Source organism: Triticum dicoccoides, chromosome 5B, assembly GCF_002162155.2.
Source record: "Triticum dicoccoides isolate Atlit2015 ecotype Zavitan chromosome 5B, WEW_v2.0, whole genome shotgun sequence".
Lineage (NCBI taxonomy): Eukaryota > Viridiplantae > Streptophyta > Magnoliopsida > Poales > Poaceae > Triticum > Triticum dicoccoides.
In genome coordinates this window covers 80,922,153-80,945,550 of record NC_041389.1, presented here as the reverse complement: position 1 = coordinate 80,945,550, position 23,398 = coordinate 80,922,153, and the positions used below count along the sequence as shown (strand labels likewise).

The 23,398-nt window shown below is 46.0% G+C and overlaps 1 long non-coding RNA gene across 4 annotated transcripts; it reads right to left on the bottom strand.

Moving 5' to 3' along the window:
- Nucleotides 1-14,449: 14,449 nt before the first annotated feature.
- Nucleotides 14,450-17,436, bottom strand: LOC119307477. Of its 4 annotated transcripts, none has more exons than XR_005149325.1 (7): nt 17,093-17,436; nt 15,981-16,797; nt 15,700-15,876; nt 15,346-15,619; nt 15,074-15,259; nt 14,838-14,895; nt 14,450-14,667 (listed from the first exon to the last, which is right to left on the bottom strand). It is a non-coding gene; the product is annotated as an uncharacterized LOC119307477 (long non-coding RNA). The 4 variants fall into 4 exon arrangements; XR_005149326.1 differs by having other exon boundaries at nt 15,346-15,876; nt 15,981-16,524; nt 16,611-16,797; XR_005149327.1 differs by having other exon boundaries at nt 15,346-15,876; nt 15,981-16,520; nt 16,611-16,797.
- Between the last annotated feature and the right edge of the window lie 5,962 nt (nt 17,437-23,398).

The following is a 23,398-nucleotide window of genomic DNA, read 5'->3' as shown; positions in this document are numbered from 1 at the left end:
CCAGAGGGAGCCGCCGCCGCCATCTCCCCCCTCCTCCTCCGCCACCAGAGGCCGCCGCCGCCGCCATCTACCCCTCCTCCTCCGCCACCAGAGGGCGCTGCCGCCACCGTTGTCGAGGGAGTGGAGGGGATGAGGAGCTTGGGAAGGCGGCTGTAGGGGAGGGGGAAAAGATTTAGGGTTGGAGACGAGGGCACGGAGATGGAGGAGAAACCGGACGGGCGCGGGCCTCACGACGTGGAGCGGTGGTCTTTTCCCTCGCATGGTGCAGTGCGCTCGCCTGACCCTCGCTGTTTTTTCCCATGCGCGGTCGCGGTGCGGTGGTTTTTCTCTTCGCGTGGTGCGGTGCGCTCGAGCCATCGGTTGTGACTACAAGTCTAGGAGGCTTTATATGTTAGATGTATGCTGGTCTCGAAGCTCTGCTAGTGAGTGGAGCACCATTGGCAGAGAAGAGGGATGGGTTGGCATTTGAGGATCGTTTGGATGGAACGGTAGGTGGAAGACTGCAAGGCAACGTCGAGATTGCTTTTGTTGAAGGAGATGGTGCTGACCAGTGCCATAGTGGTGGGCAATCTGTTAGTGTGAATGCCCTCCAGGGCTTGGAGCTCCAAACAAGCATAAGGGGGCCGGAAGGCCAACAAACAACAGGGGGAAGGCACCTTATGAAGGTCTTAAGTAAACGAACGAAATTCTGTAGCATTTGTCGTCGCGAAGGTCATGAAAAGACCACGTGCCAGAGAGAGGGGTTGTGCCAAAAAAACCGAGGAAACCTAGGAAATGCAAGAACTGCGGGATAGAAGGCCATCAACGAAATACATGCAAGAGGCCACTGGGTGTTGATGAGAACTGAGCTATGAATTTTCAGTTTGTAATGCGTGTTGTTGTTTAATCTGGGGATTTTCTAGTGTGTTTCAGTTGAGCACTGCTCCATGCTTGTACCTCAATTTGCAGGGTGTTTCATGATGTATCTGATAGCAACTGATATTTCTATAGTTGTCTGAACTCTGCTTGATTAGCAGATTTGCTTAAATAACGTTTTGTTTGCAGCGCTTGAACATGACAAAGTTTTATATGAATAATGTGTTGGATCACCCTTCCGAAAATGCTATTTTGCATACATATGGTAAATCATGGGATTATGTACTGAAATGGTACTCTATTGGCGGCGGAGATGGGGATGGCTAACCAGGGAGAAGAAGGTTGATTTGTTTCCGGAAATGGCTGGCTATGAGATCTGGGTGGCGAACTGGCGATGGCGGGTAGGCATTTATGGTGTGTGACGTGGACGCCGTTTGTGCGACGAAAGAACAGCACGGCTCAAAAACACAACCGAGCCATCCAGCGTCGAGCTGATCCGCGACCACAGTACGCCCATGCATCGCAATGAATGCGCCTCTGGCATGGACAAATTATCACGCTATACGGACGGGAAATACAGGTAAGCGCACGGATCCACACGCTAGCCATCGGTCTGGATTTCAGGATCAGCTGAGCCCGGGCTCAGAAACAGATTTTCGTATTTCTTTGCTCATTCTACCTTCATATAAAGTTAAGTTATTTATGATGCGATAGTTAGCAACTTTTTCACAGGACACCAAAAGAATTAAAGCTGCTAAGCTAGGGCTGCTCCCACGCCTTTGAAGTACTTTGGCCCCAATGCTTTCCTAGCTGACACGTGTTAATTTTCCATTTAGTTCATTGCAAGATTTTTTCTTTTGTGTTTGCTAACTTTTCTAACACATTAAAAAACAGATGTTCACATATACACACATACAACCATTCCTATTCCTATGAACGCATGCGCGCACATTCTATCTGTCACATCCCTAGCTTCTGGTGCTGCCTAGTGTTTGCATCATGTTTAAATTTGGAAAACTTGAACTGAGGAAATTTGGAAGCCTCAAAACCCTAAATAAAAGAAGGGCAAAACCCCTTAAATCTCATTCATTGTTCCAAAATGCTCTTCTTAGATGTTTAATATTTTTGGCAAGGGTTTTGATCCAAACCAAAAATAATGAACATTTTAAAAGGATTTATTTTTGGGACTTTGAATTTAAATCATTAGTTATTTGCATTTGAATTATATTCATATAATTAGAATATAATTTCAAATACCCCTGAAATATTTTATGAGATTTTGGAAAAGTCCATCTAGCAAAACAAAAATATTCAGAGGAGTTTTTGGCATTGTTTGAATTATTTTAAATTCAAAAACAGTGGCAAAACAAATTTAAAAAAATAAAACAAAACAGAAAAATAAAAGAGAGAAGCCCAGCCACTTACCCGGCGCTCACCTGCAGCAGAGCCGGCCCAGCTTCTGTTGGCCCAGCCCAGCGCCCCCCCTTGTCATCTTCCTCCTCTGCCAGGAGGACGAACAGGTGCGTGGCGGGCGCCGACGCTGCCCCGGCCACCTCCTGCTTCCCCGGCCACCTCCTGCTTCCCCGGCCCTCCTAGTGACGCCACGACGACGCCCCGTGTTCCCTCGCTTCTCTCCCCCCTCGCTCTGGACCGCTCCCCCTCCTCTCGCTCTCTCTTTCCCTCTCTTCCCTGTGAGCCCCGAGCGCAGCCGTCGCCGCCGGTCGCCATAGCCGCGGCCACTGGCCACCCCACGCAATCCCGACGCGCCCAGAAGCTCCGCCACGTTGTCTTCTTCATCTTCGATGAACCACGCAAGCCGGGAGGGCCTGGAACATCGCCATCGCCGTCGTCTTCCACCTCGGGCTCCGATCACCGCCGCCGTCGATTCGCCGTCTCCACCGCCTCCCCGAGCACGCCGACCTTCTCTTCGAACTCACCGTGAGCCCCTGTCCATTTCCCCTCTCTCCCAGTGCCCGTCCGCGCCTTCTAACCACCCTGGCTGTCGGAGCCGACAGTTCCTCGCCGCCGGCGATGATGCAGACGAGGCTAGAGCCACCGTAGCTAACTCTCGAGCACGGCAACGTGCTCAGCACTCTTCCAGGAGCCGGGCGCGCCCACCCGTGCGACCTGCCGTGCCTCCTAGCGCCAACCCCGACCTCGCCGTGCTCCGGCCGCCGCCCCGCTCGCCGCCGTCGCCAAGTCCGACCTCCCCAGCACGAACGGATGCCACGATTCGATGCGCGCACACACCAGCTACGCGTAGAGCCCCTCAGTCGCCGATTTGGTCGCCGAAGGAGGAATTCCGACCCCCTCCGCCGTCTCGGGTTTCACCGGCGACGAGCCGTGGACCAAGTCCGGCGGGTTTGACCCCAGTTGGACGCCCCTGACTCAATGACAGGTGGGGCCCAGCCCTGTTAGTTAATTAGGTTAGTACTAATTGAATTAGTTAAACTAATTACCCCTTCTGACACTGACAGTGGGCCCCGTGGCTATTAATTTGATTAGTTAGAGTTAATTAACTCTGTTAGTCACCTAAGTCACTGACCAGTGGGCCCCACTGGTCAGGTTTGACCCGGACCAGCCCCTGTTGACCTGCTGACGTCATGCCAACGTCATGCTGACGCAGTAAATGTTTTCTGGATTTATTTTTATTCAGAAAATTCCAGAAAATTGTATAAACTTCTAAAATTCATAGAAAATCAACCGTAACTCCAAATGAAATAAATTATATATGAAAAATGATCAGAAAAATCCAATCTATCGATCTGTACCATTTTCATGCATGTTAGAACAACTTATAGCTGCTGTTTAGCACAAATCAATTAAATGGCATTTAAACTCTCACATATGGAGTTTGAATTTGAACCTAGTGTTCAAACCAGCCCTATTTAACCTGTTGCTAGATGCATTAGCCTAAAACACATTCATATTGCCATGCCATTATCATGCATCATATTGTTGCATCGCATTGATTGTGTTCTTCCTTGTTTGCCGGTAATTGTCCCCTCTCGATAGACGTGTACCGGCGATGTGATCGATGACACCGATGAAGAGCTATATTATCTTCAGAAGTGCCAGGCAAGCAAAACCCCCTTGTTCATTCCGATACAATCCCACTCTCTCGCTCCTGCTCTCTTTTACTGCATTAGGACAACAACGATTCATCTGTTACTTGTTGCGGTAGCTGAACCCCTTTATCCTTTGCATGACCTGTCATTGCCACAGTAAATAGATGAAACCCACTAGCATGAGTAGGAGTTGTTTGAGCCCTGTTGTGCCTACTCATTCATGCTTGTTTGTCATGCCTGCTACTGCTTAGAGTTGAGTCAGGTCTGATTCATCGGGAATGAATCGGAGTTGTATAAACATGTCCTACTGTTGAGAGCTAAGTGTGTGAACACGATTTGGTAAAGGTAGCGGTGAGAGGCCATGTAGGAGTACATGGTGGGTTGTCTCATTGCAGCCGTCCTCAGGAACTGAGTTCTGTGTTTGTGATCCATGACCAGCTACTACCACACATTGGAATGCTTAAGTGCCCCTCTCGACTTATTAATCAACTTGATCTCTGTCCAGGAGTTGCAACTAGTTTCTGGTGTTTGTAGGTAGTGTTAGTAGTCTACCAAGTGGCACCCGGTACAGGTGGGCTTGGGACAGACTAGGCACAGTGGCACGGTGTACCAAGTGGCACCCGGATGGTGGGCTTGGGAACCCTGCTCACATCATTTGGGGCCGTGAGCGACACCCCGGCCGGATCTCCTTGCGGATGGAACCCGAATAGGCGATAAACCTGGACGAGAGACTTGTATGGTTAGTCAGGTCGTGGCCGACTCCCTCGCCCGGCTTCCGCTTGAAGGTTGCCGAGGTACATGACGTGTACAGGGCGATAAGTGGCGGGAGCGTGTGTGAAGAAGTACACCCCTGCAGGGTTATCATTATCTATTCGAATAGCCGGATTCCTCGGATATGGAAACTTGGACCCCTTGCATAGTTCATAGACAAGTGAAAGTGGATACCCTAAAATACGCAAGATAAGCGTGAGTGCTATGGATGGCGTTCTCGTAGGGAGACGGGAGCGGATCCATAGTGGTGTATTGATATGGTGAATATGTGGACTCGTGTGCGCCACCTCAAAAGAGTTGCCTTGCAGTCGTAGTTCAGGATAGCCACCGAGTCAAAGCTGGCTTGCTGCAGTTAAACTCCACCACCCCCTTTGCTGATAATGATGCATATGTAGTTAGATCTGATGTAAGTCTTGCTGGGTACATTTGTACTCACGTTGCTTAATTTATGTTTTTGCAGAGAGACTTCAGTCTCGTTAGTAGTACCGCGTGGACTTCGACGTTTAGCTTGTTACCTCAGCTACGATCTTGTGCCCTCGGCAGGATCTGGTAGATAGTCAGACTTCTCAGCCTTTTTCATTTCTAGATGTCTGTACTCAGACATGTTAAGCTTCCGCTTGTGCTTTGACTTGTATGCTCTGATTGTTGGGTCATGAGACCCATGTTTGTAATGTTCTGCTCCTCGGAGCCTAATGAATACTTACTTGTGTCGTAGAGTCATGTTGTGATGCCTTGTTGTATTTGCACATATCGAGCATATTGTGTGTATGATTGAAATGCTTGGTATGTGTGGGATCTGACTATCTAGTTGTTTATCCTTAGTAGCCTCTCTTACCGGGAAATGTCTCCTAGTGTTTCCACCGAGCCATGGTAGCTTGCTACTGCTCCGGAACACTTAGGCTGGCCGGCATGTGTCCTTCTTCGTTCCTGTGTCTGTCCCTTCGGGGAAATGTCACGCGATGAATACCGAAGTCCTGTTAGCCCGCTACAGCCCGGTTCACCGGAGTCCTGCTAGCCCAGTGCTACAGCCTGGATTCACTCGCTGATGACCGACACGTTCGATGCTGGGTCATGGATGCCTGTCCCTGTAAGTCTGTGCCACTTTGGGTTTACGACTAGCCATGCCAGCCCGGGCTCCTTATCATATGGATGCTAGCGACACTGTCATATACGTGTGCCAAAAGGCGCAAACGGTCCCGGGCAAAGGTAAGGCGACACCCGTGGGAATACCGTGCGTGAGGCCGCAAAGTGATATGAGGTGTTACATGCTAGATCGATGTGGCATTGAGTCGGGGTCCTGACAGCTTTGGTATCAGAGCTTGACTGCATGTAGGATTACCAAGCCAAACTGGTCGAAGTTGAGTCTAGAAATGCTTTAGTTATATAAGGGAATTGATTGTGGGATGGAACGTAAGGCTCTTTTTACTCCTTATACCTTATGCCTTCTGATCCGAGTCATCTTATCTTTCCTGCGGGGTTAAGAAACTAGGCTATCTCTTCTTCTATTAGGATCACGTGTTACTAATCCGTAGACCTATAGGATTGATGGATTTAAGCCTCAGTTCAGCTCCTACTATCTTCTGTATGTTCATAATTGATCTCAGAACCTTGATATTATGATGATCGAGTGGTTATGCCACCATTTTGTAGCATGTCTAAATTCTTTTGAGCATTTACAGCCGTTATGCTGTCCGAGTCATCCCAGGTTTCCAAAGAGTCTGATGCATTTGCAAAATCCTTTTCCTCTGGTTTCAATGTCTTTCTAGGCCAGGTTAATCACACAAATTGTTGAGTTGAGGTACTCTACTGCCTCGACCTTTATGTTGGAGTTATTATTATGACCCTAGGTGTCTCAGGGGATCATCTAGTAGTCTAGCCATGTTTTGTGTTCCCAGTGTGATGATTCTGGCCTTTATTCTCGAAAGCATCCCGTGATGCCACTAGTAGTAGGTATTCTACTCCTTTGGTTTTCGAACCAAGATTCACCCTACTTGCTTCATGTTGATAGTTCCTGCTCGTTCCTTTAGGTTATTAGCAACCTTTGCGATAGTCCTTGAAGTCCGTGGTATCTTCTTCTTCCAAATACCATGAACTACTTATGGCAGAAGTTCCTCGTTGAACTGAAATATCACAACAGGAATATTCTTGATGAGTTCTCCATTATATATTGTGGCTCTGCCAGTTCTACCTTTCTGCATGGGTTATCCGGAAGAAATATGTTGAACTTCGCTCGACATGCTAAACCATGCATCCACAACTCAGAAAATCGTAAGTTCCTTTGAGTTGTCCCTCTGTAGTTGTATTTTGATCCTTGTCTATCAGTTGATAGTCAAGTTGATGTCGTGCATTCGTGTTCACCGATGCTCGTTATTCTTGTGGTCCGTTAAGCCATTCTATTCAGGATGACTAGGAGAAATGAACTCCAGTACCTCATCCATATCTAGGATTGGGTCAAAGTAGTTGTACTCTGCAGATCAAGTTGCTAATCCAACCTTTTTTTTTCTGTTCTACCTTGGAGTATTACCATCTTTACCTCAAGAATATCATGGGAATTGCACACCATCCGATGAACTCTTGATACAGTGATACTTCTCGCCATCGATATTCATTCCTTGGTTCCCGTGTTATTATAACCGGAACGCCGACGGGTGAATTATGATGTGTGAAATCAATACTCCCAGCAACCTCGTTGCTTGGTAGTTAATGGACAATAATCTTATCCTTACGTGTTGATTGTTGAATCATCACCCTAAGGTTGATCGTGCTACCCAGTCCATATTTCTGGTGCACACTTCGATCAATGAGTTAGGATTATTTCAATCCCTCGCTTCTTTGATCATATCGTCTTGCCCTCAAAAGCGAGATTGTTCTCGAGCTTAGTAACATACCGGTGGTTCGTGATTTTCCGAATATCTTCTCGGAAGTATTACCAGGTTGTCCCCTGACGGTTATATTGAGCTCGTGATCAAGTTGGTTTCTTGTGCACCACCCTCTCTCCAAGAATCGGTGTTAGTTATCCCTGAGCTAGTTGGTTAAGCTAGACAACAACTTGGAGAGTTGGAAGATAAAAGCTTGCCTGACTTAGTTCGTTCCAAATGGATATTCTTGTGTAGTGTGTGTTGAAGAAAGATGATATCTTCATCGATTGGTCCCTGTGATCAGTTGCTGGACCTATTATCTTATCCAATCTTTGATTTGAGTATGAGCTATCGTCAAATCAAATCAGAACCAACGATATTCGTAATGTTGTCTTACTCGTGGTTTTCCTCGAGCATACACCATTATATTCTTTGGTCTGACCAATGCTATCACCGTGTTCACTTAACTATGGAATTCCTTTTATATGGAAACCTGGATGAATTGTTGTTGAGTCCATTGACAACATCCTTATCTCCTCCATGATTTTGTTGAACATTAAGCTAGTGTTGGGAACTTGTATAAGCATTTTCTTCATGCCCCGTTCATGAAGTATATGTTGGATGAAAGAAGTGACTTCCTTTGATTCACGTGCATTTGATGTAAGTTGCCGCCGTGAATTCGAGAAAGTTTGTTTTTGCTCCTCTGGAATCATCCCAAGTTGGTCATGCATATGTGCGAAGTATTCTATGGTTTGGTAGGTTGGCCGCCTCCATTCTATATGTGTTCTTTGCACACCAAGCCACTGATTGACTTGTTCTAGGTAAAGAAGTCTAATTTAAGTGCACAAGACTTTGATATCCTCGATGATGGTTCCCCCTGAACTCGGTAGTGTTTTATTATAAGACTACCATGTGTTCATGTTTGTCTGTGACAGCGTGTTTACACGTGTGTAGCAGAACCAGCTCATGTTTTGGAGCTTGCTATCGTAGTTCATTTCCCGAGAATCTCGCAACGTCATCTCGTCGAATTGTGTTGCAAACTTTCTTTTCTCCCTAGACTCGATGAGTCGGGAATATCCTGACACCAACCAGATCTGAATCTCAGGCAGATATGATGGTTGGAACATTTCCCAAGAACTATAATACTGATCCCTCGATAACCGGTAAAGTGGATGTCATGGCCAACACACCCAGCCGGAAGACCTATTATTGTAGTATCTTGATTGAGAAAGTTGGCCACCTTCCCATAAGGACTTCGTAGGATTTACTCCCTAGTTGTTCCTTATGGATTTTTGTGTTCCTGAAGTCCGACCTTTACTTGATGTTCTAGATACCAAACCATTTCAATGAATGGGATACGCTAGCACATCAAGGAGAACATTAGAAGCGGAGTGCTAAATGTCTCTCGGTCGATCATCCAGATTTTGTTTCCTTGGCCTCGCTAAGGTGAAATCTGAGAAGGTGTTATCCTCCTTTGCATCTGCATCATCCATCCTTAGCCATCATGGTAGTATGTTGTGTTGTCAGCACCCTTGACACGGATGTTGATAAAACCTTGATGATTGTGGAAATGCTCAAGTTCTTGAGAGCACGCACAAGCGCTAGGTGTTATCATTGGCACTAACTGGATTGCTCTCAGTTTCCTCGATTATGCTATGACCTTTTCAAACAGTGAATTCACTCTCTATTGTTGGGTTCTTCCCCAGTTACCAGAATCATTCCCAGCATTTGCATTTTGTTCCCAGCTTGCACCGCCAATGTGCCATTCTACCATGGGTCTCTTCTACTTCCGGTGGTAAGCAAATTCATCCATTACGTTGTATTCAACAAGGTAATCCACATCGTCCAAGTCCGAGTATGCCATTCTACCGACCCCCCTCCAAACGATCGCTCGAGAATTGCCTTAGGCTGGTTTAAAGAGTTTCAATGATCTTTGAATCAAAGGTAATTCTTTTTGCCACTTAAGGGGATATTTCTACGAGTCACCATCCCTAAGGTGCCTCGTTGTGGTATCATGGCAACTCAACTCCTCGCTACGTTGACAACCGATCACCACATTCTTAAGTCTGGAATTGTTGTCTACTTAGCGAGCCCTCGTCATCTGTCTCACTCCATTTCTTCAGATGTATGCTTCGTGTCTCAGCTCAAGAGATGTTGCTATGACTCACTTGGTGAGCTGATCCTAAGTTGATTGATCTTCGAGAAGATCGATTCTTCCGGAGTTGTCCTTTTCCTCTTGCTGTCATGCTAGTTGGAGTTCTCAGAGCAAGACGACGGGACAAAGATGGTGATCGAATCAACGCTTTTATGAAGTGCACCCTGGATTGTGAAGATTATACTAGTTTGCGTTTCCCCTTCGTCCTACCCTACACTTGAATCTCGGGTCGAGATTCTTGTTTAGTGGGGGTGAGTTGTCACATCCCTAGCTTCTGGTGCTGCCTAGTGTTTGCATCATGTTTAAATTTTGAAAACTTGAACTGAGGAAATTTGGAAGCCTCAAAACCCTAAATAAAAGAAGGGCAAAAACCCTTAAATCTCATTCATTGTTCCAAATGCTCTTCTTAGATGTTTAATATTTTTGGCAAGGGTTTTGATCCAAACCAAAAATAATGAACATTTTAAAAGGATTTATTTTTGGGACTTTGAATTTAAATCATTAGTTATTTGCATTTGAATTATATTCATATAATTAGAATATAATTTCAAATACCCCTGAAATATTTTATGAGATTTTGGAAAAGTCCATCTAGCAAAACAAAAATATTCAGAGGAGTTTTTGGCATTGTTTGAATTATTTTAAATTCAAAACAGTGGCAAAACAAATTTAAAAAAATAAAACAGAACAGAAAAATAAAAGAGAGAAGCCCAGCCACTTACCTGGCGCTCACCTGCAGCAGAGCCGGCCCAGCTTCTGTTGGCCCAGCCCAGCGCCCCCCTTGTCATCTTCCTCCTCTGCCAGGAGGACGAACAGGTGCGTGGCGGGCGCCGACGCTGCCCCGGCCACCTCCTGCTTCCCCGGCCACCTCCTGCTTCCCCGGCCCTCCTAGTGACGCCACGACGGCGCCCCGTGTTCCCTCGCTTCTCTCCCCCACTCGCTCTGGACCGCTCCCCCTCCTCTGGCTCTCTATTTCCCTCTCTTCCCTGTGAGCCCCGAGCGCAGCCGTCGCCGCCGGTCGCCATAGCCGCGGCCACTGGCCACCCCACGCAATCCCGACGCGCCCAGAAGCTCCGCCATGTTGTCTTCTTCATCTTCGATGAACCACGCAAGCCGGGAGGGCCTGGAACATCGCCATCGCTGTCGTCTTCCACCTCGGGCTCCGACCACCGCCGCCGTCGATTCGCCGTCTCCACCGCCTCCCCGAGCACGCCGACCTTCTCTTCGAACTCACCGTGAGCCCCTGTCCATTTCCCCTCTCTCCCTGTGCCCGTCCGCGCCTTCTAACCACCCTGGCTGTCGGAGCCGACAGTTCCTCGCCGCCGGCGATGACGCAGACGAGGCTAGAGCCACCGTAGCTAACTCCCGAGCACGACAACGTGCTCAGCGCTCTTCCAGGAGCCGGGCGCGCCCACCCGTGCGACCTGCCGTGCCCCCTAGCGCCAACCCCGACCTCGCCGTGCTCCGGCCGCCGCCCCGCTCGCCGCCGTCGCCAAGTCCGACCTCCCCAGCACGAACGGATGCCACGATTCGATGCACGCACACACCAGCTACGCGTAGAGCCCCTCAGTCGCTGATTTGGTCGCCGAAGGAGGAATTCCGACCCCCTCCGCCGTCTCGGGTTTCACCGGCGACAAGCCGTGGACCAAGTCCGGCGGGTTTGACCCCAGTTGGACGCCCCTGACTCAATGACAGGTGGGGCCCAGCCCTGTTAGTTAATTAGGTTAGTACTAATTGAATTAGTTAAACTAATTACCCCTGCTGACACTGACAGTGGGCCCCGTGGCTATTAATTTGATTAGTTAGAGTTAATTAACTCTGTTAGTCACCTAAGTCACTGACCAGTGGGCCCCACTGGTCAGGTTTGACCCGGACCAGCCCATGTTGACCTGCTGACGTCATGCCAACGTCATGCTGACGCAGTAAATGTTTTCTGGATTTATTTTTATTCAGAAAATTCCAGAAAATTGTATAAACTTCTAAAATTCATAGAAAATCAACCGTAACTCCAAATGAAATAAATTATATATGAAAAATGATCAGAAAAATCCAATCTATCCATCTGTACCATTTTCATGCATGTTAGAACAACTTATAGCTGCTGTTTAGCACAAATCAATTAAATGGCATTTAAACTCTCACATATGGAGTTTGAATTTGAACCTAGTGTTCAAACCAGCCCCATTTAACCTGTTGCTAGATGCATTAGCCCAAAACACATTCATATTGCCATGTCATTATCATGCATCATATTGTTGCATCGCATTGATTGTGTTCTTCCTTGTTTGCCGGTAATTGTCCCCTCTCGATAGACGTGTACCGGCGATGTGATCGATGACACCAATGAAGAGCTATATTATCTTCAGAAGTGCCAGGCAAGCAAAACCCCCTTGTTCATTCCGATACAATCCCACTCTCTCGCTCCTGCTCTCTTTTACTGCATTAGAACAACAACGATTCATCTGTTACTTGTTGCGGTAGCTGAACCCCTTTATCCTTTGCATGATCTGTCATTGCCACAGTAAATAGATGAAACCCACTAGCATGAGTAGGAGTTGTTTGAGCCCTGTTGTGCCTACTCATTCATGCTTGTTTGTCATGCCTGCTACTGCTTAGAGTTGAGTCAGGTCTGATTCATCGGGAATGAATCGGAGTTGTATAAACATGTCCTACTGTTGAGAGCTAAGTGTGTGAACACGATTTGGTAAAGGTAGCGGTGAGAGGCCATGTAGGAGTACATGGTGGGTTGTCTCATTGCAGCCGTCCTCAGGAACTGAGTTCTGTGTTTGTGATCCATGACCAGCTACTACCACACATTGGAATGCTTAAGTGCCCCTCTCGACTTATTAATCAACTTGATCTCTGTCCAGGAGTTGCAACTAGTTTCTGGTGTTTGTAGGTAGTGTTAGTAGTCTACCAAGTGGCACCCGGTACAGGTGGGCTTGGGACAGACTAGGCACAGTGGCACGGTGTACCAAGTGGCACCCGGATGGTGGGCTTGGGAACCCTGCTCACATCATTTGGGGCCGTGAGCGACACCCCGGCCGGATCTCCTTGCGGATGGAACCCGAATAGGCGATAAACCTGGACGAGAGACTTGTATGGTTAGTCAGGTCGTGGCCGACTCCCTCGCCCGGCTTCCGCTTGAAGGTTGCCGAGGTACATGACGTGTACAGGGCGATAAGTGGCGGGAGCGTGTGTGAAGAAGTACACCCCTGCAGGGTTATCATTATCTATTCGAATAGCCGGATTCCTCGGATATGGAAACTTGGACCCCTTGCATAGTTCATAGACAAGTGAAAGTGGATACCCTAAAATACGCAAGATAAGCGTGAGTGCTATGGATGGCGTTCTCGTAGGGAGACGGGAGCGGATCCATAGTGGTGTATTGATATGGTGAATATGTGGACTCGTGTGCGCCACCTCAAAAGAGTTGCCTTGCAGTCGTAGTTCAGGATAGCCACCGAGTCAAAGCTGGCTTGCTGGAGTTAAACTCCACCACCCCCCTTTGCTGATAATGATGCATATGTAGTTAGATCTGATGTAAGTCTTGCTGGGTACATTTGTACTCACGTTGCTTAATTTATGTTTTTGCAGAGAGACTTCAGTCTCGTTAGTAGTACCGCGTGGACTTCGACGTTTAGCTTGTTACCTCAGCTACGATCTTGTGCCCTCGGCAGGATCTGGTAGATAGTCAGGCTTCTCAGCCTTTTTCATTTCTAGATGTCTGTACTTAGACATGTTAAGCTTCCGCTTGTGCTTTGACTTGTATGCTCTGATTGTTGGGTCATGAGACCCATGTTTGTAATGTTCCGCTCCTCGGAGCCTAATGAATACTTACTTGTGTCGTAGAGTCATGTTGTGATGCCTTGTTGTATTTGCACATATCGAGCATATTGTGTGTATGATTGAAATGCTTGGTATGTGTGGGATCTGACTATCTAGTTGTTTATCCTTAGTAGCCTCTCTTACCGGGAAATGTCTCCTAGTGTTTCCACCGAGCCATGGTAGCTTGCTACTGCTCCGGAACACTTAGGCTGGCCGGCATGTGTCCTTCTTCGTTCCTGTGTCTGTCCCTTCGGGGAAATGTCACGCGATGAATACCGGAGTCCTGTTAGCCCGCTACAGCCCGGTTCACCGGAGTCCTACTAGCCCAGTGCTACAGCCTGGATTCACTCGCTGATGACCGACACGTTCGATGCTGGGTCATGGATGCCTGTCGCTGTAAGTCTGTGCCACTTTGGGTTTACGACTAGCCATGTCAGCCCGGGCTCCTTATCATATGGATGCTAGCGACACTGTCATATACGTGTGCCAAAAGGCGCAAACGGTCCCGGGCAAAGGTAAGGCGACACCCGTGGGAATACCGTGCGTGAGGCCGCAAAGTGATATGAGGTGTTACATGCTAGATCGATGTGGCATTGAGTCGGGGTCCTGACAGTATCATTATAAGAACTTTCGAGATATTGAGCCGACACTACATTTTAAGATCAACAAAGTCACTACGAGCGCCTTTGTAGTCGAGACAATAGCCAAAGTACCACTAGTCAAAACCAAACATGCCAAAATACCACTAGTAAAAGCCAACTTGCCAAAATAGCACTCACTTTAGTTTTCTCTAGCCAAAATACCACTAGTTCATAACTGGGACTAACATCATCCAAAAAAGGCTTGCATGCCCTTACCTCTTCAACACAAAATGGACATGGACACAGAGTGGTTCTCACAACACAATATAGCAATTAGCAAAAGAGCACCTCTTGATCACATACACCATTCTGCTACTAAGCATGCAAGCCCAGTTGCAAACAGTCATCGTACCATAGGATAGGAGTACTTGCTCCGGTTACATAGCATCTAATTAATCTGCTACAAGTTATAATAAAAACAGTTAGACTGCAACTGACTAAGGAAATGCAGCTCTCTGCTCTCCCTGATTGACGAACCAAAATCCATATAACTGCAAGTTGAAAATGGTATTAGTTAGTATTATGACATTTCCTGAATGTAGATGTCCTAGTGTTTGATGTTTTCTTTCTAGTACTACCCACAGGATAGCAGAAAAGAAAGGTTGTGAGCAAAGCAGAATAACCAACAAGTCACATAACATAAAAGAACAAAGTATGCAACCTGATCTGGAGCGCTCAACATCCAAAAGCTTGCTGATATCCTCCTTCAAATGACATTGCTGTTTTTAGAGAGAATGGAGTAAGGATTAGGATGAAGGCAATTTAGAATCCGAATGTTTTTAGAGAAAATTAATGAACGGAAAAGACAAGTGGCTAGTATAATCAACATTCAAGTACAACAAACTCATACCATAAGTAAAAGATCATGGTTCTCACAACCAAATGAACTAAACTCACCGAAGAGGGCTAGAAGCAGCAGTTTTGCTCCTTGTAGAGGCACTAGGAGGTGTTGAAGCAATTGCAATAGCTGCTGCCCTTTGCCTTGTCATTGGACTTGTAGGAGTACCAAGTTGAGTACCTTGCTTAGTTGGTGTAGTAGGATAAGAAGTAGCTGCAATGCTTGCTTCAACCTTTGATTTTTTCCTACAGTTCAATACAACATTATTAGCAATTAATATGCAAGACATTTGGAAACAAGTGAAAGGAATTTAGACTCATGAAATAATTACCATGGAGGAGGAGTAGCATCTCGGTCCACGTCACTTTCAATCTCTCGCTCCTTGCATGTCTTCCGAAGATGACCTAATGCTCCACACCTTTTGCATTTATGTTTTCTGCCGGTTCCACCTTCGGTGTAATTCTTTATCCTCCTAGTTATTGGACGTCCAGCACTCTTGGTAAGCTTGGGAGGGATCATATCAAATTCAGGATTTACCTTGGGCCATTGGGACCTGCCCCTAATTGGCATGAGAATTCCCTCATATGTCGCTTTGAACCTTGCCACTGAGAAGCACTCATCAATATAATCCTCTAGCTTGGCTTTTTTGGAGAATATGACCGAAGAGCATGTGTGCATGGCTTACCACAAGTCCACAAATCTGCCATCTCCTACAAGAGCACTCATTTTTCTCCAAGTTAACGGTGTGCCTCCATCCATTTCCTGATATCTCAGCTATATTTGGCGATGCTCTTGCTTCCAAATAATGCAGCCCCTTGCTTTTCAAATTCAACTCCTTTATCACACTAGGAAGTTTCTTTACCTACAATAACATTAAGAAACATAAGTGCCTAAACAACAGTAAAAAGAAAGAAATCAACAAAAACATGAGCCAAAGCAAGAAGCAAACAACTGTACTATCCATACCATGAAAGTTTTAGTGTTCGGTAACTTTGAGGCATGTATTCTCCATGGACGATCCTCATCAGTGCAATTAGCCCTAAATCTCTGAGTGTCACTATACTGCGTGCCAAAGGACCAATCTTCTCTAATTGCTAGTTGTCTCAATGCAACTCTAAATGCTTTAGAGTTAGGAAATGTGGCTCCTACTTCAATTCGAGGATTGTTTTCATCATGGATATAAGTAGGAGCCATATTGTTCGCAAGTAAAGCCTCATCATCCCCTCGCACATGTTGTGGATCATAAGAGTTGTCAACATCCAGGGTTCCCAATGGAATTCTTGCAGCCTTTGTGGTGCGACATTCTCCTTTGATTCAGCATTCTCCTCATGCAAATAGGTGTTCTCCTGATTCCATCCCACAGGCTCATCATCCTCATACTCTCCTTCATAGGCTTGCTTTGGCCAAGCAAAGAATGGAGCGTGAACCGGCTGATCATCCATCTCCTTAGTCATGACAGGAGCAGGTTCATTGCGTTGTTGTTTGCTCTCAATGGTCACACCGAACCTAACTACTTTTGTGTTAGAACATGTATCAAACAATTGAGCTATCTCTGATTCAGAGATCAAAGGGACAGCGTTATCTCCGGATCCATACCAGATGGTCATTCTCTGATCAGCAGACCATTTGTACCTCTCCTCCACAACCTCCTTTATCCGCGCCACAGACAAGCCTCGATCGGCCATAAAATTCCAGGTTTTGCCCCTTATGTACACTCTTCTGCCATCTACAATCGTCAAGTAAGGCTGGACATCTATTTCTACTTTGAAATTGCCCATCGAATCTCAAACATGCAAACAGAGGCTCATCATCTAGGAGCATTCACCATTTACAGTAGATACTAGCACCATTCACAATAGATACTAGTTGCTAGAGACAATACATACTAGCAGGTAGGGACTACTACAGAATTGAAATGTTAAATTATTTTAAGAAAGTTGTATCCCATTGCTTCTTTTCCACAAAAAAGTCTATACCTCACAAAACACCAAATATTCCCATCCACTTGCAATGAAAAATACCAATGATTTGCTGCACTTGAAATAGAAAATACTAAGGTAACATGGGGAAAATCATACAAGGTTGAGGGCCCTGGGAGGATGGCATTGAGCTGCTGGGGAGAGCCGAGTCGGAAGTTGCTGTCGAGGGCCTGGGAGAGCGGCGTCGGGAGCCTGGGAGGCCACCCCAGCAGCTGCCGTGGAGGACCTGGGAGGACGGCGTCGGGCCTCGCGGGGTCCTGTGAGGTCGGCGTCGGGCCTCGTCGGGATCGTTAGAGGCCGACGTCGGGGGCCCGGGGAGGGCGGCGAGGCTACAGGACACGATGCTGGGCGGTCATGCTAGGGGAGGGCGGTGGGGCGAGCGGAAGGGCGGCGGAGCAAGCGCCGGTGCGCCGCCATGAGAGTGGGCTGGGAGGAGGAGGATACGGGAGAGATGTGTACGAGGATATCTCTTTAGGTTTACCAGGGGCATTTTGGGAATACCAGAAAAAGTGACAAGTTGCTAATGGTTTGACTAACAGAATTTGTTTGACATCTAATGGGAGTGCTATTGTGGGCTGAAAAACTGAGAGAAGAGTGCTATTTTGACACTTTGGTTTTTCATAGTGGTATTTTGGCACTCGTGGTTTCCATTAGTGGTATAGTGGCAATTCTCTCTTTGTAGCCCACCGGAACGTCTCCTCCCATTCAACGAATATTACCAGATAGGCTGAAAAGGAATTAAAGCTACTCCCATGAGTTTGAAGTACTTTGGCCTCAATGCTTTTCTAGCTGACACATGTTAGTTTTTCATTTAGTTCATTGCTAGAGCTTTTCTTTTGTGCTTGCTGCTTTTTCTAACACAGTACAACGCAGATGCTCACATATACGCACGTACGCACATCCTATGATTATAAGAACTTTGAGATACTGAGCCGACACTGCATTTTAAGATCAATGAAGTCACCACGAGTGTTTTCGTAGTTGATGAGAATGTCTCCTCCCATTGGACGAATATCACCGGATAGGATGAAATAAATCCAGGAAAATACAAGCATTAATGCCAAGACAGTAAAATGAGATGCTCACATACACTAACTCCTATAAAATACACCCACGCACAACCTACCCTATAACACAATCTGGAGAGCCTGAAGTAAATCTAGGAAAACGCGAGCACCAATGCAACACAGTACAACACATATGCTAATTTACGCTCACTCCGATGCTCGCACGCGCAAAACCCTACTGCTATAACGCCATGAGTAGAACAAAGTAGCAGTTTTTTGCTCATTCTACCTTCATATAAAGTTAAGTTATTTATGATGCGATAATTAGCAACTTTTCCGCGGGACACCACAGAATAAACAAATCAAAGTAAATTATGTGCCTTAGAGTATCCAGATTAGTACCATTTAGACTATGAGAATTAGGCTTGATTTTGATTGATAATGTATCTCTAATTTTGTTTCTCATGTGTGCTATTTTTCATGACTAAGGTTTACGAGATGCAACAGATATTACTCAAAATATCATGTATAAAGAAATCGTCACTGCACTATAATGGCAAATGTCCTATCTTTTTAGTAGAGTATTTTTGTCATTTTTTTTGCTGTTTTACGAACTAAAATTTGTATGCATTACACAAGACAATGACATTGTTGGATTTTGACTTGGCCATGAACAGCGAGCCTAAAAGAGTGGACCTTTGTAAAAAGATTAATCCTTTCTATTTTCTAATTCGCCTTTTCTGCTGTTTTCCTTCTTTTGTATCTTGCTTCGTTCACTAATATAAATTTTCATCTGTTGTAGGACTGGGCTATTCTGTTACTAGTAATAAAATAATATTTTGTTACCCCTCGCCCCTATAAGGGCGCGATGCGCCTACACCGTAGAAACTCCCCGACCCATCCCGAACCTAACCCACCTCCTTCTGTCCGAGGCAACTGTCGTGGGGGAGTGAGCGACGACGTCAGCCGAAGCGAGGGAGCCCGCGGCGCCGTGACTGGCCGCCGATGGATCCACCGCCGCCATCCCCTTCCTCGTTGGCAAATCAATGACGGGGTCGTGACCCCCCTCCTCCCTCCCTCCCTCGCGGGGGCTCCTTCACCGGGGCCGTGATCCTCGCCTCCCACCCCCCTCGCCGGAGCTCCTTCGACGGGGCCGTGATCCCTGCCTCCTACCTCCCCCTCGCCGGAGCTCCTTCGACGGGTCCGTGATCCCCGCCACCAGCCTCCCCCTCGTCGAAGCTCCTTTGACGGATCTATGATCTCCGCCACCAGCCCCGTCGCCGGACCTCGTCACCGGAGCTCCACCACAAGCAGGAGCGCGATCGTCTCCCCAATATCCTTGCCTGCATCAATGGTGCCGCCTTCCAAGATTATGCTAGTATGCCGCCAACGAGAGGAAGAAGACGTCAGATCCAAGAACATGCCACCGCAGGTGATGTCTGCTTCCCACACTAATTTCCCTCAAAATTGAATCTACCTGATTGCTACTGAAGCACAAACGATCAGTTCAAAGAATGCTTTCAGATATGGGTTTGCCTAAAGAAAAATACCACGTTTGTGTCAATTCATCAGTTCATCAGTCCTGCTATGCAAAAGATTCGATTTAAAAATTGCACACACTATGCTCTGCCTACATGTTACACTATTAGGTTCATGTAGCGACCACGATCCCAATGGACTAAAATCTCTGTGCTTAAGTGTCATCCCTGGATCGGTATGCTGACACACACAGTACTCGAGGAATTATAACAGAGTTCAATCACACACTTATTACATCGAGGTCCTCATAAAGAGTATTTATTACACAAATAATATGGCTGAAGGCCATCTAAGCAAAATAACCGCCGAAGCTTCGAAGATAAATAGTCAATCAACTCCAACGGCATAGCTGAGTGCATGACAACGACCTATCGCACCTTATTCCTCGTCGGTAAAGTCTGCAACATGAGACGTTGCAGCCGTGTAGGTCAGCACATGGAATATGCTGGCAGAGTTACACTATAGAGCAAATGAATTCAAGAAACTATAGCTACATGCATATTTGGCTGGTGGAGGCTCTAAGTTTAATTTTGCATAAAGCTAATTTTCCCTCAACAAAGGAATAATTTTTATTTACTACAAAGTCTATACCAATGATTGATAAGGTTCCTCTAACTCAAATCCCAAAATTAACCAAGTATCATCATTAAACCCAATTCATTAATTAAAGAGTGATGAGATCAACAATAATATCCACTTCTAGATACTCAAAATGTCCATAACCGGGGACACGGCTAACCATGATTAGTTTATACACTCTGCAGAGGTTGCGCACTTTTCCCCACAAGACTCGACCGCATCCATGATCGAAAGATTGAGACATAGTCTTTCTGAAGCATTAACTCTCTACTCTGGGTAGACCGGTACACCTACTTTCTGCTACATCTGCTAGTCCACCTCTTCAAGAGCTTACACAACTTACTCAACTATGCCAGAGCCCATAATGGCTTGTGGCTGCACACGGAAGTTTCTAGGCATGAAATATCATATGATCCCTTTGAGCCTAGGTGGCGAACGGAGGGAAAATCACATGGGTACTCTGGGATTCCCATGGGCAAGCACTGGTTTCTTCAGGTGCCCCAACCAATCCACCCAGATGTGTATTAAAGTTGCCACCTTAATGTCGTCCAAAATTATTATCTCTCACAACTTCCATGAATATCACAATCCAATCCCCGTCTACGAGCATGGCTAAGCAATACTAGAGCATAACATATATTCCCGGGGTGATCAAAGGTAATAGGTTCTTACCTCAAGTACTACAACCAAATCCACATGTTCCCAATCCTACTCATGCAAATATTTGAGGGACAAAACTAATGCATAGTAAAAACTGGGTATTGAAGAGTATGATCAAAGTGTAACTTGCCTTGCCAACAATCGGAAAACTCTAGAGATTCGTAGTAACAAGCTTCGCACTCCGGAAAATGTAGCATAGACAAACAATAGCATACATAAGCAATCAAGCAAACGATGCAAAGAGAAATCGGGAAAAGGTCCAAAGAACTCGAAAACAAGCAAATAACTAACCTAAATAGAAAACAAATTCTAACAGTATTATATTTATGTGGATTGATCTTAACAGTAGGTACATGTGATTAGCTACGGTTTGCAAAAAGAATCAACTCAAACGGGGCTACGAAACTCAAGATACAAACAAAACAAGATCAAATTCAAATCTGTACTATACTCAAATTTTAAATTGTCAAAATCATGTTCAAGTTGGTTTACTGGATAGAGGGGATTGCTCTGAAGATTTAGGCATTGGTTTTGTCGAATTTGGACAAACGAGCTAAAAGTTACAAGGGTTTAAAGATCAGGGGCTAATCTGCAAAGAATATATTCGCGGATAGGTCCCTGGATGAAAACTAAAATAAAAAGAAAAAAACTGCGGAATGAACATTCGCTACAGAACCTATTCTAATGAAATTCGTTCCTTACAGAAACTAATCTGACGAACGTCCGCTAAATAACCGATCTAAAATAATAAATTGATACTAAAACAAAAAACCGAAAAAAACCGGCGGTTCGGATCGGTTTATACCGGTTAAACGGCGACGACAGTGAGGTTCGACGGCGGCGGCTTCGGGCGAGGCGGGGCTCCAGTGGCGGTGGCAGCTCGCGGCTGCAGCTCGGCGGTAGCGGCTGGCGGCGGCGACTTCGGTGAGAGGAGAGGGCGGCGGGGCGGGGTATTTAAGAGGGGGAGGGGGGCGAGGCCGGGTTGGGCGAGGGGCAATGCGGGCGATGGCGGGAGTCGGAGTCCGGACCGGAGTTTGGTCTCGGCGGCGGCTGGGACTCCGTCCCGGAGTCGGTGCGGGCGCGTGCGGGAGCTGGGCCGCGGCCTGGTGTGGAGCTGGGCTGGCCCAGTTCGGCGAAACTTTTTTTTAAACAAATTTTCCAGAGACTACACAAAATAAATATAAATATTAACTTAAAAATTCCAAAAAAAATTCACGTAGCTATATGGCCTTATTAGTGACCTCGTGAACATTTTTCTGGGCCTAAATGCCTAAACTAAAAACAAACATTACAGTACCAATTACTCCGCTAACTAATGAATAAACTAGCGAATAAAATCAAATAAACTCTCCAAAAATTCAAAATTCAATTTCCAATATTTTTCTACTGATTTTGAAGAAGTCATATTATCTTCTCTCATTATTTTAAAATATTTGGAAAGGAATTTTGAAAAACAATTTGATCCAATTATCAAATTTTGATAAATCAAAATTGGACTTTTGTGAAACGTCCAACTCTCTCAAATTGGTCCCTGAGTTGCTTAAGGCCTCTTGGATCAAAATGCTACTAAAACAAAGCAACAAAATGCAATAAATCATGGATGCATATGAATGATCTATGTATAACATCCAAATTGAAAATTGGGATGATACCTACCTACCCCCCTTAAGATGAATCTCGCCCTAGAGATTCGGGTTGGTCAGCAAAAAAGTGTGGGTGGTCCTTGCGGAGGTCTTCTTCTCGCTCCCAAGTGGCTTCCTCCTCGGTATGGTGGCTCCAATAAACTTTGCAAAACTTGATAACTCTGCTGCGTGTAACTCGACTGGAAAACTCGAGAATCTTAACGGGTTTCTCCTCATAGGTCAGATCATTATCCAACTGAATCGCTTCAAGTGGCACTTTATCTCTTAGAGGAATATCAACCATCTCTGCATGGCACTTCTTCAACTGGGAAATGTGAAACACATCATGAACTCCTGACAAACCTTCGGGTAATTCCAACTTGTAGGCAGCTTCTCCCAACGTTCCAAAACTCTGTATGGTCCCACAAATCATGGTGCTAACTTCCCTTTTACTCCAAATCTCTTAACTCCTCGAAGTGGGGACACACGGAGATATGCTGTGTCTGCGACTTCATAGGCTACCTCCTTGCGTTTAATATCTGCATAACTCTTCTGCCTGGACTGGGCTATTTATAGTCTATCTCGAATCAACTTAACCTTCTCCTCAAATCTCTGATTAAATCTGGTCCGAACAACTGTCGATCTCCAACTTCATCCCACAACAATGGTGTCCTACACCTCCTTCCGTATGAATCTTCGAAAGGGGCCATCTTCAAACTGGCTTGATAATTGTTGTTATAGGAGAACTCTGCATAGGGTAAATTATCATCCCAACTAGATCCATAATCTAGCACACAAGCTCTCAACATGTCCTCCAGAATCTGATTGAATCTCTCGGTCTGTCCACCTGTCTGCAGTTGAAAGGCTGTATTGAACTCTAGCCTGGTACCCAAAGTCTCGTGCAACTGATTCCAAAAGTTTGAAGTAAACTGTGTTCCTCTATCTAATACGCTGGTCCTCGGAACTCCGTGTAGACATACGATCCCGGTCATGTATAT